Below are 16,605 nucleotides of genomic sequence, written 5' to 3' on the forward strand. Positions count from 1 at the left end.
GGACAGGAGATCTTCAAATAAATCTGGTGGAACACAAAATACTGAAAAAAAAATTCAGCCTAAATCCTGTGTATTCCTTCCCTTTGAGAACATATATGGATAATGTACGAAGTTTCAAAAGAGAAAATGTCTATTGGGCCATGGTTTCAACAATGAAATGGTCACTTCACATAACATTTTGAATTTTGCTTTCACAGTTGCTCATGTACCGGGCCTGAGTAAAGCAGAATGCAGAGTAAGCCTCATCAATAGTTGTGCATTCCATAAGTGGTTTTAAAACCAGTGAAACCCTTTGGACTTAGTGTTTGTATTTAATTGGTTGATTGGTTTTTCAAATTGTTTGTTTTACTATTTTTAACTTTGTGAGTCAGGGAAGCCCTCACTCATAGTGATTTCGACCTCTCCAAAAGCTCTGAAGTTATTCATGTAACAGCTATTACATGCTATAAGTTTCTCCTATTAAAACTTGAAAGACTAACAGACTCTGCTACTTTTCATCTAAATTCAGTGTTGGGCTAAATTCAGGGTTGGACTTTTTACAAGTCCTTTGAAATGTGTTCTCCTCTAGTCACTGGTCCTGCTGGAATTTACTTTCTTGTGAAGACAGGATTTGAGCAAATTGACACAAGCACAGTTTGCCACTACTCTGGACACCTGGTTAAATATCGAGTTCCCTAAATGGTGTGTGTTTTACTTTGATCTCTGCTCACACTTTGCTCATCCAGTTAGAAACACAGGGCTCCAGGCCATATCGTTCCAGGCCTAAACAAGAAAATTTCCATTCCGTTTTTGGAGTTCATGCGTCTCTCATAATTACTTTTTCCACAAATGTGTGCTTCAGGAGAGGCCCTGTCCAAATGTGGAGAGGCCCATTTTCATTCACTCACTTTTAGACTTTCTAAGATTTTCTGTTACTAGAGGTTTGCCCAGACTTGCCATTGTCAAGGGACAGTGCACTTCACTTGAAGTTGTGCAGTATTACTTCATGTGTCTCCGTGGAAATTCCACCAATGGGAAACTCTTGCTATAGTCATCTCCAAGTGTTTCTGTGTAAGAAAATATAACTAACAAAGGATGTGGTTTCAAGCAGAATGAGGAAAGGAGGGATTATCTTTATTTCAGTGCAGGTTGACCTTTCAAAGAAACAGTAATTCCTATCAAATAGGAGGTAAAATCTTTTGTAAAGAGACATGGACATGACACGCTCAACTTTATGTCACTTTTTTTAAAACGCCAAGGGCATTTGAGAAATTCTTGGCTGCTGAATTGTCCCTTTTTGCAAATTTCTCTTAGGTAAGACACTCCAGCTTATTTAAACCATGGTACAGTTCCTTCCATGTAAAAAACCAAAGCAAAAAACAAAATAAATTAAAACAAATCCCATCAAATTACATTTGAGAGCACACAATTGCTCAGCAGGCCCACTATTCAAGAAGCTAGAGGTACAGAATCCTCAGCCTTCAGTCCATGGCCTGAAGTTTTGTCTCTATCATGGCCCCTCAATTCCCTGGCATGTCCACATTAACTCATGAATCTTTACTCATTTCCTCTTCAAATGCTCAGGATCCAATATATTTGAACCCTGTTCACCTGGGCTGTAATCATCCAAGGACACACCAGAGCAAGGGCAGCCACTCCCTTGCCTGGGGCCTTGGAGCTTATCACAATAGAAATGGACACCTGAACAAGGGGAGCCAAAACAAAGAGAGGCATATTCCTAAAGCCTGAAGCACAGAAGCTACCTATAGACCAGTAGTGGGATTTCACAAATTATGTGAGAATCTCTGTGCACATGCTTGGCATGGTCGCTCATGCCTATAATCCCAGCAATCTGGGGGCTGAGGTGGATGGATCCTTGGGAGTTCCAGTCCATCTTGGGCTACGAATTTATCTCAAGGCCTCTTTCAACAACTACATAAGATGCTGTTTCCAAAAAGAGGACAACATTAAACTAGACACACTTGGTCTAGGTCCCTGGGTTCACTACATGAGTTGTGGAGTCTAAATATTCCATGCCATGAGAAAATACCTGGGATTTTCAGTGAAAGGGGCATTTGCATCCCTTTTCTAAGGGTTTCCCTTTCACCATGTTACATTTGAATTCTGGGAAATCCTGCTGGTGATAAGGTATTGTGCTAATACCTCATGTTTAGTGTTTTCGGGTTATGCTGGAATGGCTGCAGCCCTCCTTGAAATAGCGATTGCAGACAAGTGAACCCCGAGGAAGCTGGATAGTTGAAGCAGGCACTCCAAATATTCATGCACTGCAAGGATTCACTTTCATTTTGGGTCTCATCTTCTGGTTGCTGGCTTTTAGTGCTAACTGATTCTACCATGGTGGCAGTAATCCAGCAGAGACTGCATGTATGGTTTGCAGGTTTGCTTCCCAAGCCACCAGAAACTCGGCAGAACCCAAATCATTGTGGCATTTTCTTTCCTCCCTTGAAACATTTGGCTTTCTAAGTTTGATAATTGAATAGACTGGGCTAGTCACGTTTGGACCCCATATACCACAAACAGAGCTAAAGACAGAGCCAATTACTTCCCTCCACTTGTCAAAATATGTCAAATTTGCTTGATCACCACAACTTCGAAGAAAATTCTGAGGCAACTTAGAGAGGTTAATCAAATACTGCATGATTGGAATGGCTGTGGTTGTATTACGTGGAAAGTTGCAGAGTTGGGCTGAAACTGTTCACAGAAATCCACAGGCTTTTCGTTGCCAGGCAACCACACTGAGCTGAGATTGGCTGAATATCACTGTGAGGGGGATTTTAGGCTCTAGGTTTGAAAAATTAAAAGACTGGGGTAGTCAAGTTTGGAACCCATAGACCTCTGACATACCAAAAGGTTTTCCAATGACTTCCCTCCACTTCTCAAAATATGTCAAATTTTCTTGATCACTACAACTGTAAAAAAAATTCTGAGGCAACATAGAGAGGCTAATGAAATACTGCATGATTGGAATGGCTGTGGTTGTATGAGGTGGAAAGCTGCAGAGTTGGGCTGAAACAGTTCACAGAAATCCACAAGCTTGTTGTTGCCAGGCAACCACACTGGGCTGTGATTGGCTGAGCACCATTGTGAGCTGGACTTTAGGCTCTAGGATACAAGTGTGCAGTAGGAGACCTGAGTCACAATGCTGGGCATTGCCATGGAGACCTCAGTGGCACAGAGCACCTTGTAGGGCAAGATTTAAATAGGATGAATATTCTTGGCCTGGTATGCCACAATATTCTCTCTGAAGGCTTCACTGCTCAGAATTTGTGGATGGAAATGCTAGCCAATCTACACATGGATGTACTTTCAATGGGATAAGAAATATGCCAGGACCTGGCAGATGATCTCTGCCATGTCCTATCCTTGAGCATACGCTTTTCCCTTGTCATGTCTGTCATTTGGCTGAGTCCTGTTCCCTAAGCAATTCAGTCAAGACTTGCTGGCATCATTCACCTGCAGTATAGGAGCTTTCTGTGAAATTTTTCAGCAGAAATCCTCTGCAAGTACATAGCTTTGGATATGAGAGACAGTGGTGGAAGTTGAATTTCAAGGGCAGATATTTGAAAACAATGAAACAAGCCCCGAATAAGATCTTTACATGTTTCACAGATGAATATGTTTGGAAATACGGGGGAAGATGGAGATCAAGGCTGAGAAGAGTGCACACCCATTTCAAGGTACAAAAACCAGGGAAAAACATGGGAAAGCAAGAGAGCTGGTTAATCTGATGTAAAAATCTTTGATGATGAAAGGAAAATTATATTCTCATGATGATTTAATCAGGCTGTCGAAGTGAAGTTCTCATGTTGGTTGTCCTATGTGTGGCCTTCTGCATTGGGCAGTTGATGCAGGACAGGAGATCTTCAAATAAATCTGGTGGAACACAAAATACTGAAAAAAAATTCAGCCTAAATCCTGTGTATTCCTTCCCTTTGAGAACATATATGGATAATGTACGAAGTTTCAAAAGAGAAAATGTCTATTGGGTCATGGTTTCAACAATGAAATGGTCACTTCACATAACATTTTGAATTTTGCTTTCACAGTTGCTCATGTACCGGGCCTGAGTAAAGCAGAATGCAGAGTAAGCCTCATCAATAGTTGTGCATTCCATAAGTGGTTTTAAAACCAGTGAAACCCTTTGGACTTAGTGTTTGTATTTAATTGGTTGATTGGATTTTCAAATTGTTTGTTTTACTATTTTTAACTTTGTGAGTCAGGGAAGCCCTCACTCATAGTGATTTCGACCTCTCCAAAAGCTCTGAAGTTATTCATGTAACAGCTATTACATGCTATAAGTTTCTCCTATTAAAACTTGAAAGACTAACAGACTCTGCTACTTTTCATCTAAATTCAGTGTTGGGCTAACTTCAGGGTTGGACTTTTTACATGTCCTTTGAAATGTGTCCTCCTCTAGTCACTGGTCGTGCTGGAATTTACTTTCTTGTGAAGACAGGATTTGAGGAAATTGACACAAGTACAGTTTGCCACTACACTGGACACCTGGTTAAATATCGAGTTCCCTAAATGCTGTTTGTTTTACTTTGATCTCTGCTCACACTTTGCTCATCCAGTTAGAAACACAGGGCTCCAGGCCATAGCGTTCCAGGCCTAAACAAGAAAATTTCCATTCCGTTTTGGGAGTTCATTCGTCTCTCATAATTATTTTTTCCACAAATATGTGCTTCAGGAGAGGCCCTGTCCAAATGTGGAGAGGCCCATTTTCATTCACTCACTTTTAGACTTTCTAAGATTTTCAGTTACTAGAGGTTTGCCCAGACTTGCCATTGTCAAGGGACAGTGCACTTCACTTGAAGTTGTGCAGTATTACTTCATGTGTCTCCGTGGAAATTCCACCAATGGGAAACTCTTGCTATAGTCATCTCCAAGTTTTCTGTGCAAGAAAATATACCTAACAAAGGATGTGGTCTCAAGCAGAATTAGGAAAGGAGGGATTATCTTTATTTCAGTGCAGGTTGACCTTTCAAAGAAACAGTAATTCCGATCAAATAGGAGGTAAAATCTTTTGTAAAGAGACATGGACATGACACGCTCAACTTTATGTCACTTTTTTTAAAACGCCAAGGGCATTTGAGAAATTCTTGGCTGCTGAATTGTCCCTTTTTGCAAATTTCTCTTAGGTAAGACACTCCAGCTTCTTTAAACCATGGTACAGTTCCTTCCATGTAAAAAACCAAAGCAAAAAACAAAATAAATTAAAACAAAACCCATCAAATTACATTTGAGAGCACACAATTGCTCAGCAGGCCCACTATTCAAGAAGCTAGAGTTACAGAATCCTCAGCCTTCAGCCCATGGCCTGAAGTTTTGTCTCTATCATGGACCCTCAATTCCCTGGCATGTCCACATTAACTCATGAATCTTTACTCATTTCCTCTTCAAATGCACAGGATCCAATATATTTGAACCCTGTTCACCTGGGCTGTAATCATCCAAGGACACACCAGAGGAAGGGCAGCCACTCCCTTGCCTGGGGCCTTGGAGCTTATCACAATAGAAATGGACACCTGAACAAGGAGAGCCAAAACAAAGAGAGGCATATTCCTAAAGCCTGAAGCACAGAAGCTACCTATAGACCAGTAGTGGGATTTCACAAATTATGTGAGAATCTCTGTGCACATGCTTGGCATGGTCGCTCATGCCTATAATCCCAGCAATCTGGGGGCTGAGGTGGATGGATCCTTGGGCGTTCTAGTCCATCTTGGGCTACGAATTTATCTCAAGGCCTCTTTCAACAACTACATAAGATGCTGTTTCCAAAAAGAGGACAACATTAAACTAGACACACTTGGTCTAGGTCCCTGGGTTCACTACATGGGTTGTGGAGTCTAAATATTCCATGCCATGAGAAAATACCTGGGATTTTCAGTGAAAGGGGCATTTGCATCCCTTTTCTAAGGGTTTCCCTTTGACCATGTTACATTTGAATTCTGGGAAATCCTGCTGGTGATAAGGTATTGTGCTAATACCTCATGTTTAGTGTTTTCGGGTTATGCTGGAATGGCTGCAGCCCTCCTTGAAATAGCGATTGCAGACAAGTGAACCCCGAGGATGCTGGATAGTTGAAGCAGGCACTCCAAATATTCATGCACTGCAGGATTCACTTTCATTTTGGGTCTCATCTTCTGGTTGCTGGCTTTTAGTGCTAACTGATTCTACCATGGTGGCAGTAATCCAGCAGAGACTGCATGTATGGTTTGCAGGTTTGCTTCCCAAGCCACCAAAACTCGGCAGAACCCAAATCATTGTGGCATTTTCTTTCCTCCCTTGAAACATTTGGCTTTCTATGTTTGATAATTGAATAGACTGGGCTAGTCAGGTTTGGACCCCATATACCACAAACAGAGCTAAAGACAGAGCCAATTACTTCCCTCCACTTGTCAAAATATGTCAAATTTGCTTGATCACCACAACTTCAAAGAAAATTCTGAGGCAACTTAGAGAGGTTAATCAAATACTGCATGATTGGAATGGCTGTGTTGTATGAGGTCGAAAGCTGCAGAGTTGGGCTGAAACTGTTCACAGAAATCCACAGGATTGTGTTTTCCAGGCAACCACACTGGGCTGAGATTGGCTGAACATCACTGTGAGGGGGATTTTAGGCTCTAGGTTTGAAAAATTAAAAGACTGGGGTAGTTAAGTTTGGAACCCATAGACCTCAGACATACCAAAAGGTTTTCCAATGACTTCCCTCCACTTCTCAAAATATGTCAAATTTTCTTGATCACTACAACTGTAAAAAAATTCTGAGGCAACATAGAGAGGCTAATCAAATACTACATGATTGGAATGGCTGTGGTTGTTTGAGGTGGAAAGCTGCAGAGTTGGGCTGAAACAGTTCACAGAAATCCACAAGCTTGTGGTTGCCAGGCAACCACACTGGGCTGTGATTGGCTGAGCACCATTTTCAGCTGGACTTTATGCTCTAGGATACAAGTGTGTAGTAGGAGACCTGAGTCACAATGCTGGGCGTTGCCATGGAGACCTCAGTGGCCCAGAGGACCTTGTATGGCAAGATTTAAATAGGATGAATATTCTTGGCCTGGTATGCCACAATATTCTCTCTGAAGGCTTCACTGCTCAGAACTTGTGGATGGAAATGCTAGCCAATCTACACATGGATGTACTTTCAATGGGATATGAAATATGCCAGGGCCCGGCAGATGATCTCTGCCATGTCCTATCCTTGAGCATACGCTTTTCCCTTGTCATGTCTGTCATTTGGCTGAGTCCTGTTCCCTAAGCAATTCAGTCAAGACTTGCTGGCATCATTCACCTGCAGTATAAGAGCTTTCTGTGAAATTTCTCAGCAGAAATCCTCTGCAAGTACATAGCTTTGGATATGAGAGACAGTGGTGGAAGTTGAATTTCAAGGGCAGATATTTGAAAACAATGAAACAACCCCGAATAAGATCTTTACATGTTTCCCAAATGAATATGTTTGGAAATACGGGGGAAGATGGAGATCAAGACTGAGAAGAGTGCACACCCATTTCAAGGTACAAAAACCAGGGAAAAACATGGGAAAGCAAGAGAGCTGGTTAATCTGAGGTAAAAATCTTTGATGATGAAAGGAAAATTATATTCTCATGATGATTTAATCAGGCTGTCAAAGTGAAGTTCTCATGTTGGTTGTCCTATGTGTGGCCTTCTGCATTGGGCAGTGGATGCAGGACAGGAGATCTTCAAATAAATCTGGTGGAACACAAAATACTGAAAAAAAAATTCAGCCTAAATCCTGTGTATTCCTTCCCTTTGAGAACATATATGGATAATGTACGAAGTTTCAAAAGAGAAAATGTCTATTGGGCCATGGTTTCAACAATGAAATGGTCACTTCACATAACATTTTGAATTTTGCTTTCACAGTTGCTCATGTACCGGGCCTGAGTAAAGCAGAATGCAGAGTAAGCCTCATCAATAGTTGTGCATTCCATAAGTGGTTTTAAAACCAGTGAAACCCTTTGGACTTAGTGTTTGTATTTAATTGGTTGATTGGTTTTTCAAATTGTTTGTTTTACTATTTTTAACTTTGTGAGTCAGGGAAGCCCTCACTCATAGTGATTTCGACCTCTCCAAAAGCTCTGAAGTTATTCATGTAACAGCTATTACATGCTATAAGTTTCTCCTATTAAAACTTGAAAGACTAACAGACTCTGCTACTTTTCATCTAAATTCAGTGTTGGGCTAAATTCAGGGTTGGACTTTTTACAAGTCCTTTGAAATGTGTTCTCCTCTAGTCACTGGTCCTGCTGGAATTTACTTTCTTGTGAAGACAGGATTTGAGCAAATTGACACAAGCACAGTTTGCCACTACTCTGGACACCTGGTTAAATATCGAGTTCCCTAAATGGTGTGTGTTTTACTTTGATCTCTGCTCACACTTTGCTCATCCAGTTAGAAACACAGGGCTCCAGGCCATATCGTTCCAGGCCTAAACAAGAAAATTTCCATTCCGTTTTTGGAGTTCATGCGTCTCTCATAATTACTTTTTCCACAAATGTGTGCTTCAGGAGAGGCCCTGTCCAAATGTGGAGAGGCCCATTTTCATTCACTCACTTTTAGACTTTCTAAGATTTTCTGTTACTAGAGGTTTGCCCAGACTTGCCATTGTCAAGGGACAGTGCACTTCACTTGAAGTTGTGCAGTATTACTTCATGTGTCTCCGTGGAAATTCCACCAATGGGAAACTCTTGCTATAGTCATCTCCAAGTGTTTCTGTGTAAGAAAATATAACTAACAAAGGATGTGGTTTCAAGCAGAATGAGGAAAGGAGGGATTATCTTTATTTCAGTGCAGGTTGACCTTTCAAAGAAACAGTAATTCCTATCAAATAGGAGGTAAAATCTTTTGTAAAGAGACATGGACATGACACGCTCAACTTTATGTCACTTTTTTTAAAACGCCAAGGGCATTTGAGAAATTCTTGGCTGCTGAATTGTCCCTTTTTGCAAATTTCTCTTAGGTAAGACACTCCAGCTTATTTAAACCATGGTACAGTTCCTTCCATGTAAAAAACCAAAGCAAAAAACAAAATAAATTAAAACAAATCCCATCAAATTACATTTGAGAGCACACAATTGCTCAGCAGGCCCACTATTCAAGAAGCTAGAGGTACAGAATCCTCAGCCTTCAGTCCATGGCCTGAAGTTTTGTCTCTATCATGGCCCCTCAATTCCCTGGCATGTCCACATTAACTCATGAATCTTTACTCATTTCCTCTTCAAATGCTCAGGATCCAATATATTTGAACCCTGTTCACCTGGGCTGTAATCATCCAAGGACACACCAGAGCAAGGGCAGCCACTCCCTTGCCTGGGGCCTTGGAGCTTATCACAATAGAAATGGACACCTGAACAAGGGGAGCCAAAACAAAGAGAGGCATATTCCTAAAGCCTGAAGCACAGAAGCTACCTATAGACCAGTAGTGGGATTTCACAAATTATGTGAGAATCTCTGTGCACATGCTTGGCATGGTCGCTCATGCCTATAATCCCAGCAATCTGGGGGCTGAGGTGGATGGATCCTTGGGAGTTCCAGTCCATCTTGGGCTACGAATTTATCTCAAGGCCTCTTTCAACAACTACATAAGATGCTGTTTCCAAAAAGAGGACAACATTAAACTAGACACACTTGGTCTAGGTCCCTGGGTTCACTACATGAGTTGTGGAGTCTAAATATTCCATGCCATGAGAAAATACCTGGGATTTTCAGTGAAAGGGGCATTTGCATCCCTTTTCTAAGGGTTTCCCTTTCACCATGTTACATTTGAATTCTGGGAAATCCTGCTGGTGATAAGGTATTGTGCTAATACCTCATGTTTAGTGTTTTCGGGTTATGCTGGAATGGCTGCAGCCCTCCTTGAAATAGCGATTGCAGACAAGTGAACCCCGAGGAAGCTGGATAGTTGAAGCAGGCACTCCAAATATTCATGCACTGCAAGGATTCACTTTCATTTTGGGTCTCATCTTCTGGTTGCTGGCTTTTAGTGCTAACTGATTCTACCATGGTGGCAGTAATCCAGCAGAGACTGCATGTATGGTTTGCAGGTTTGCTTCCCAAGCCACCAGAAACTCGGCAGAACCCAAATCATTGTGGCATTTTCTTTCCTCCCTTGAAACATTTGGCTTTCTAAGTTTGATAATTGAATAGACTGGGCTAGTCACGTTTGGACCCCATATACCACAAACAGAGCTAAAGACAGAGCCAATTACTTCCCTCCACTTGTCAAAATATGTCAAATTTGCTTGATCACCACAACTTCGAAGAAAATTCTGAGGCAACTTAGAGAGGTTAATCAAATACTGCATGATTGGAATGGCTGTGGTTGTATTACGTGGAAAGTTGCAGAGTTGGGCTGAAACTGTTCACAGAAATCCACAGGCTTTTCGTTGCCAGGCAACCACACTGAGCTGAGATTGGCTGAATATCACTGTGAGGGGGATTTTAGGCTCTAGGTTTGAAAAATTAAAAGACTGGGGTAGTCAAGTTTGGAACCCATAGACCTCTGACATACCAAAAGGTTTTCCAATGACTTCCCTCCACTTCTCAAAATATGTCAAATTTTCTTGATCACTACAACTGTAAAAAAAATTCTGAGGCAACATAGAGAGGCTAATGAAATACTGCATGATTGGAATGGCTGTGGTTGTATGAGGTGGAAAGCTGCAGAGTTGGGCTGAAACAGTTCACAGAAATCCACAAGCTTGTTGTTGCCAGGCAACCACACTGGGCTGTGATTGGCTGAGCACCATTGTGAGCTGGACTTTAGGCTCTAGGATACAAGTGTGCAGTAGGAGACCTGAGTCACAATGCTGGGCATTGCCATGGAGACCTCAGTGGCACAGAGCACCTTGTAGGGCAAGATTTAAATAGGATGAATATTCTTGGCCTGGTATGCCACAATATTCTCTCTGAAGGCTTCACTGCTCAGAATTTGTGGATGGAAATGCTAGCCAATCTACACATGGATGTACTTTCAATGGGATAAGAAATATGCCAGGACCTGGCAGATGATCTCTGCCATGTCCTATCCTTGAGCATACGCTTTTCCCTTGTCATGTCTGTCATTTGGCTGAGTCCTGTTCCCTAAGCAATTCAGTCAAGACTTGCTGGCATCATTCACCTGCAGTATAGGAGCTTTCTGTGAAATTTTTCAGCAGAAATCCTCTGCAAGTACATAGCTTTGGATATGAGAGACAGTGGTGGAAGTTGAATTTCAAGGGCAGATATTTGAAAACAATGAAACAAGCCCCGAATAAGATCTTTACATGTTTCACAGATGAATATGTTTGGAAATACGGGGGAAGATGGAGATCAAGGCTGAGAAGAGTGCACACCCATTTCAAGGTACAAAAACCAGGGAAAAACATGGGAAAGCAAGAGAGCTGGTTAATCTGATGTAAAAATCTTTGATGATGAAAGGAAAATTATATTCTCATGATGATTTAATCAGGCTGTCGAAGTGAAGTTCTCATGTTGGTTGTCCTATGTGTGGCCTTCTGCATTGGGCAGTGGATGCAGGACAGGAGATCTTCAAATAAATCTGGTGGAACACAAAATACTGAAAAAAAATTCAGCCTAAATCCTGTGTATTCCTTCCCTTTGAGAACATATATGGATAATGTACTAAGTTTCAAAAGAGAAAATGTCTATTGGGTCATGGTTTCAACAATGAAATGGTCACTTCACATAACATTTTGAATTTTGCTTTCACAGTTGCTCATGTACCGGGCCTGAGTAAAGCAGAATGCAGAGTAAGCCTCATCAATAGTTGTGCATTCCATAAGTGGTTTTAAAACCAGTGAAACCCTTTGGACTTAGTGTTTGTATTTAATTGGTTGATTGGATTTTCAAATTGTTTGTTTTACTATTTTTAACTTTGTGAGTCAGGGAAGCCCTCACTCATAGTGATTTCGACCTCTCCAAAAGCTCTGAAGTTATTCATGTAACAGCTATTACATGCTATAAGTTTCTCCTATTAAAACTTGAAAGACTAACAGACTCTGCTACTTTTCATCTAAATTCAGTGTTGGGCTAACTTCAGGGTTGGACTTTTTACATGTCCTTTGAAATGTGTCCTCCTCTAGTCACTGGTCGTGCTGGAATTTACTTTCTTGTGAAGACAGGATTTGAGGAAATTGACACAAGTACAGTTTGCCACTACACTGGACACCTGGTTAAATATCGAGTTCCCTAAATGCTGTTTGTTTTACTTTGATCTCTGCTCACACTTTGCTCATCCAGTTAGAAACACAGGGCTCCAGGCCATAGCGTTCCAGGCCTAAACAAGAAAATTTCCATTCCGTTTTGGGAGTTCATTCGTCTCTCATAATTATTTTTTCCACAAATATGTGCTTCAGGAGAGGCCCTGTCCAAATGTGGAGAGGCCCATTTTCATTCACTCACTTTTAGACTTTCTAAGATTTTCAGTTACTAGAGGTTTGCCCAGACTTGCCATTGTCAAGGGACAGTGCACTTCACTTGAAGTTGTGCAGTATTACTTCATGTGTCTCCGTGGAAATTCCACCAATGGGAAACTCTTGCTATAGTCATCTCCAAGTTTTCTGTGCAAGAAAATATACCTAACAAAGGATGTGGTCTCAAGCAGAATTAGGAAAGGAGGGATTATCTTTATTTCAGTGCAGGTTGACCTTTCAAAGAAACAGTAATTCCGATCAAATAGGAGGTAAAATCTTTTGTAAAGAGACATGGACATGACACGCTCAACTTTATGTCACTTTTTTTAAAACGCCAAGGGCATTTGAGAAATTCTTGGCTGCTGAATTGTCCCTTTTTGCAAATTTCTCTTAGGTAAGACACTCCAGCTTCTTTAAACCATGGTACAGTTCCTTCCATGTAAAAAACCAAAGCAAAAAACAAAATAAATTAAAACAAAACCCATCAAATTACATTTGAGAGCACACAATTGCTCAGCAGGCCCACTATTCAAGAAGCTAGAGTTACAGAATCCTCAGCCTTCAGCCCATGGCCTGAAGTTTTGTCTCTATCATGGACCCTCAATTCCCTGGCATGTCCACATTAACTCATGAATCTTTACTCATTTCCTCTTCAAATGCACAGGATCCAATATATTTGAACCCTGTTCACCTGGGCTGTAATCATCCAAGGACACACCAGAGGAAGGGCAGCCACTCCCTTGCCTGGGGCCTTGGAGCTTATCACAATAGAAATGGACACCTGAACAAGGAGAGCCAAAACAAAGAGAGGCATATTCCTAAAGCCTGAAGCACAGAAGCTACCTATAGACCAGTAGTGGGATTTCACAAATTATGTGAGAATCTCTGTGCACATGCTTGGCATGGTCGCTCATGCCTATAATCCCAGCAATCTGGGGGCTGAGGTGGATGGATCCTTGGGCGTTCTAGTCCATCTTGGGCTACGAATTTATCTCAAGGCCTCTTTCAACAACTACATAAGATGCTGTTTCCAAAAAGAGGACAACATTAAACTAGACACACTTGGTCTAGGTCCCTGGGTTCACTACATGGGTTGTGGAGTCTAAATATTCCATGCCATGAGAAAATACCTGGGATTTTCAGTGAAAGGGGCATTTGCATCCCTTTTCTAAGGGTTTCCCTTTGACCATGTTACATTTGAATTCTGGGAAATCCTGCTGGTGATAATGTATTGTGCTAATACCTCATGTTTAGTGTTTTCGGGTTATGCTGGAATGGCTGCAGCCCTCCTTGAAATAGCGATTGCAGACAAGTGAACCCCGAGGAAGCTGGATAGTTGAAGCAGGCACTCCAAATATTCATGCACTGCAAGGATTCACTTTCATTTTGGGTCTCATCTTCTGGTTGCTGGCTTTTAGTGCTAACTGATACTACCATGGTGGCAGTAATCCAGCAGAGATTGCATGTATGGCTTGCAGGTTTGCTTCCCAAGCCACCAGAAACTTGGCAGAACCCAAATCATTGTGGCATTTTCTTTCCTCCCTTGAAACATTTGGCTTTCTAAGTTTGATAATTGAATAGACTGGGCTAGTCACGTTTGGACCCCATATACCACAAACAGAGCTAAAGACAGAGCCAATTACTTCCCTCCACTTGTCAAAATATGTCAAATTTGCTTGATCACCACAACTTCAAAGAAAATTCTGAGGCAACTTAGAGAGGTTAATCAAATACTGCATGATTGGAATGGCTGTGGTTGTATGAGGTGGAAAGCTGCAGAGTTGGGCTGAAACTGTTCACAGAAATCCACAGGCTTGTGGTTGCCAGGCAACCACACTGGGCTGAGATTGGCTGAACATCACTGTGAGGGGGATTTTAGGCTCTAGGTTTGAAAATTTGAAAGACTGGGGTAGTCAAGTTTGGAACCCATAGACCTCAGACATACCAAAAGGTTTTCCAATGACTTCCCTCCACTTCTCAAAATATGTCAAATTTTCTTGATCACTACAACTGTAAAAAAAATTCTAGGCAACATAGAGAGGCTAATCAAATACTGCATGATTGGAATGGCTGTGGTTGTAAGAGCTGGAAAGCTGCAGAGTTGGGCTGAAACAGTTCACAGAAATCCACAAGCTTGTGGTTGCCAGGCAACCACACTGGGCTGTGATTGGCTGAGCACCATTGTGAGCTGGACTTTAGGCTCTAGGATACAAGTGTGCAGTAGGAGACCTGAGTCACAATGCTGGGCGTTATCATGGAGACCTCAGTGGCACAGAGCACCTTGTAGGGCAAGATTTAAATAGGATGAATATTCTTGGCCTGCTATGCCACAATATTCTCTCTGAAGGCTTCACTGCTCAGAATTTGTGGATGGAAATGCTAGCCAATCTACACATGGATGTACTTTCAATGGGATATGAAATATGCCAGGGCCTGGCAGATGATCTCTGCCATGTCCTATCCTTGAGCATACGCTTTTCCCTTGTCATGTCTGTCATTTGGCTGAGTCCTGTTCCCTAAGCTATTCAGTCAAGACTTGCTGGCATCATTCACCTGCAGTATAAGAGCTTTCTGTGAAATTTTTCAGCAGAAATCCTCTGCAAGTACATAGCTTTGGATATGAGAGACAGTGGGGGAAGTTGAATTTCTAGAGCAGATATTTGAAAACAATGAAACAAGCCCCGAATAAGATCTTTACATGTTTCACAGATGAATATGTTTGGAAATACGGGGGAAGATGGAGATCAAGGCTGAGAAGAGTGCACACCCATTTCAAGGTACAAAAACCAGGGAAAATCATGGGAAAGCAAGAGAGCTGGTTAATCTGATGTAAAAATCTTTGATGATGAAAGGAAAATTATATTCTCATGATGATTTAATCAGGCTGTCGAAGTGAAGTTCTCATGTTGGTTGTCCTATGTGTGGCCTTCTGCATTGGGCAGTGGATGCAGGACAGGAGATCTTCAAATAAATCTGGTGGAACACAAAATACTGAAAAAAAATTCAGCCTAAATCCTGTGTATTCCTTCCATTGAGTACATATATGGATAATGTACGAAGTTTCAAAAGAGAAAATGTCTATTGGGTCATGGTTTCAACAATGAAATGGTCACTTCACATAACATTTTGAATTTTGCTTTCACAGTTGCTCATGTACTGGGCCTGAGTAAAACAGAATGCAGAGTAAGCCTCATCAATAGTTGTGCATTCCATAAGTGGTTTTAAAACCAGTGAAACCCTTTGGACTTAGTGTTTGTATTGAATTGGTTGATTGGTTTTTCAAATTGTTTGTTTTACTATTTTTAACTTTGTGAGTCAGGGAAGCCCTCACTCATAGTGATTTCGACCTCTCCAAAAGCTCTGAAGTTATTCATGTAACAGCTATTACATGCTATAAGTTTCTCCTATTAAAACTTGAAAGACTAACAGACTCTGCTACTTTTCATCTAAATTCAGTGTTGGGCTAACTTCGGGGTTGGACTTTTTACAAGTCCTTTGAAATGTGTCCTCCTCTAGTCACTGGTCCTGCTGGAATTTACTTTCTTGTGAAGACAGGATTTGAGCAAATTGACACAAGCACAGTTTGCCTCTACTCTGGACACCTGGTTAAATGTCGAGTTCCCTAAATGGTGTGTGTTTTACTTTGATCTCTGCTCACACTTTGCTCATCCAGTTAGAAACACAGGGCTCCAGGCCATAGCGTTCCAGGCCTAAACAAGAAAATTTCCATTCCGTTTTGGGAGTTCATTCGTCTCTCATAATTACTTTTTCCACAAATGTGTGCTTCGGGAGAGGCCCTGTCCAAATGTGGAGAGGCCCATTTTCATTCACTCACTTTTAGACTTTCTAAGATTTTCAGTTACTAGAGGTTTGCCCAGACTTGCCATTGTCAAGGGACAGTGCACTTCACTTGAAGTTGTGCAGTATTACTTCATGTGTATCCGTGGAAATTCCACCAATGGGAAACTCTTGCTATAGTCATCTCCAAGTGTTTCTGTGTAAGAAAATATAACTAACAAAGGATGTGGTTTCAAGCAGAATGAGGAAAGGAGGGACTATCTTTATTTCAGTGCAGGTTGACCTTTCAAAGAAACAGTAATTCCTATCAAATAGGAGGAAAAATCTTTTGTAAAGAGACATGCACATGACACGCTCAACTATATGT

Source organism: Cavia porcellus, unplaced genomic scaffold (genome assembly GCF_034190915.1).
Source record: "Cavia porcellus strain 051 isolate PalLab524CR breed Dunkin Hartley unplaced genomic scaffold, mCavPor4.1 scaffold_36, whole genome shotgun sequence".
Taxonomy (NCBI): Eukaryota; Metazoa; Chordata; class Mammalia; order Rodentia; family Caviidae; genus Cavia; species Cavia porcellus.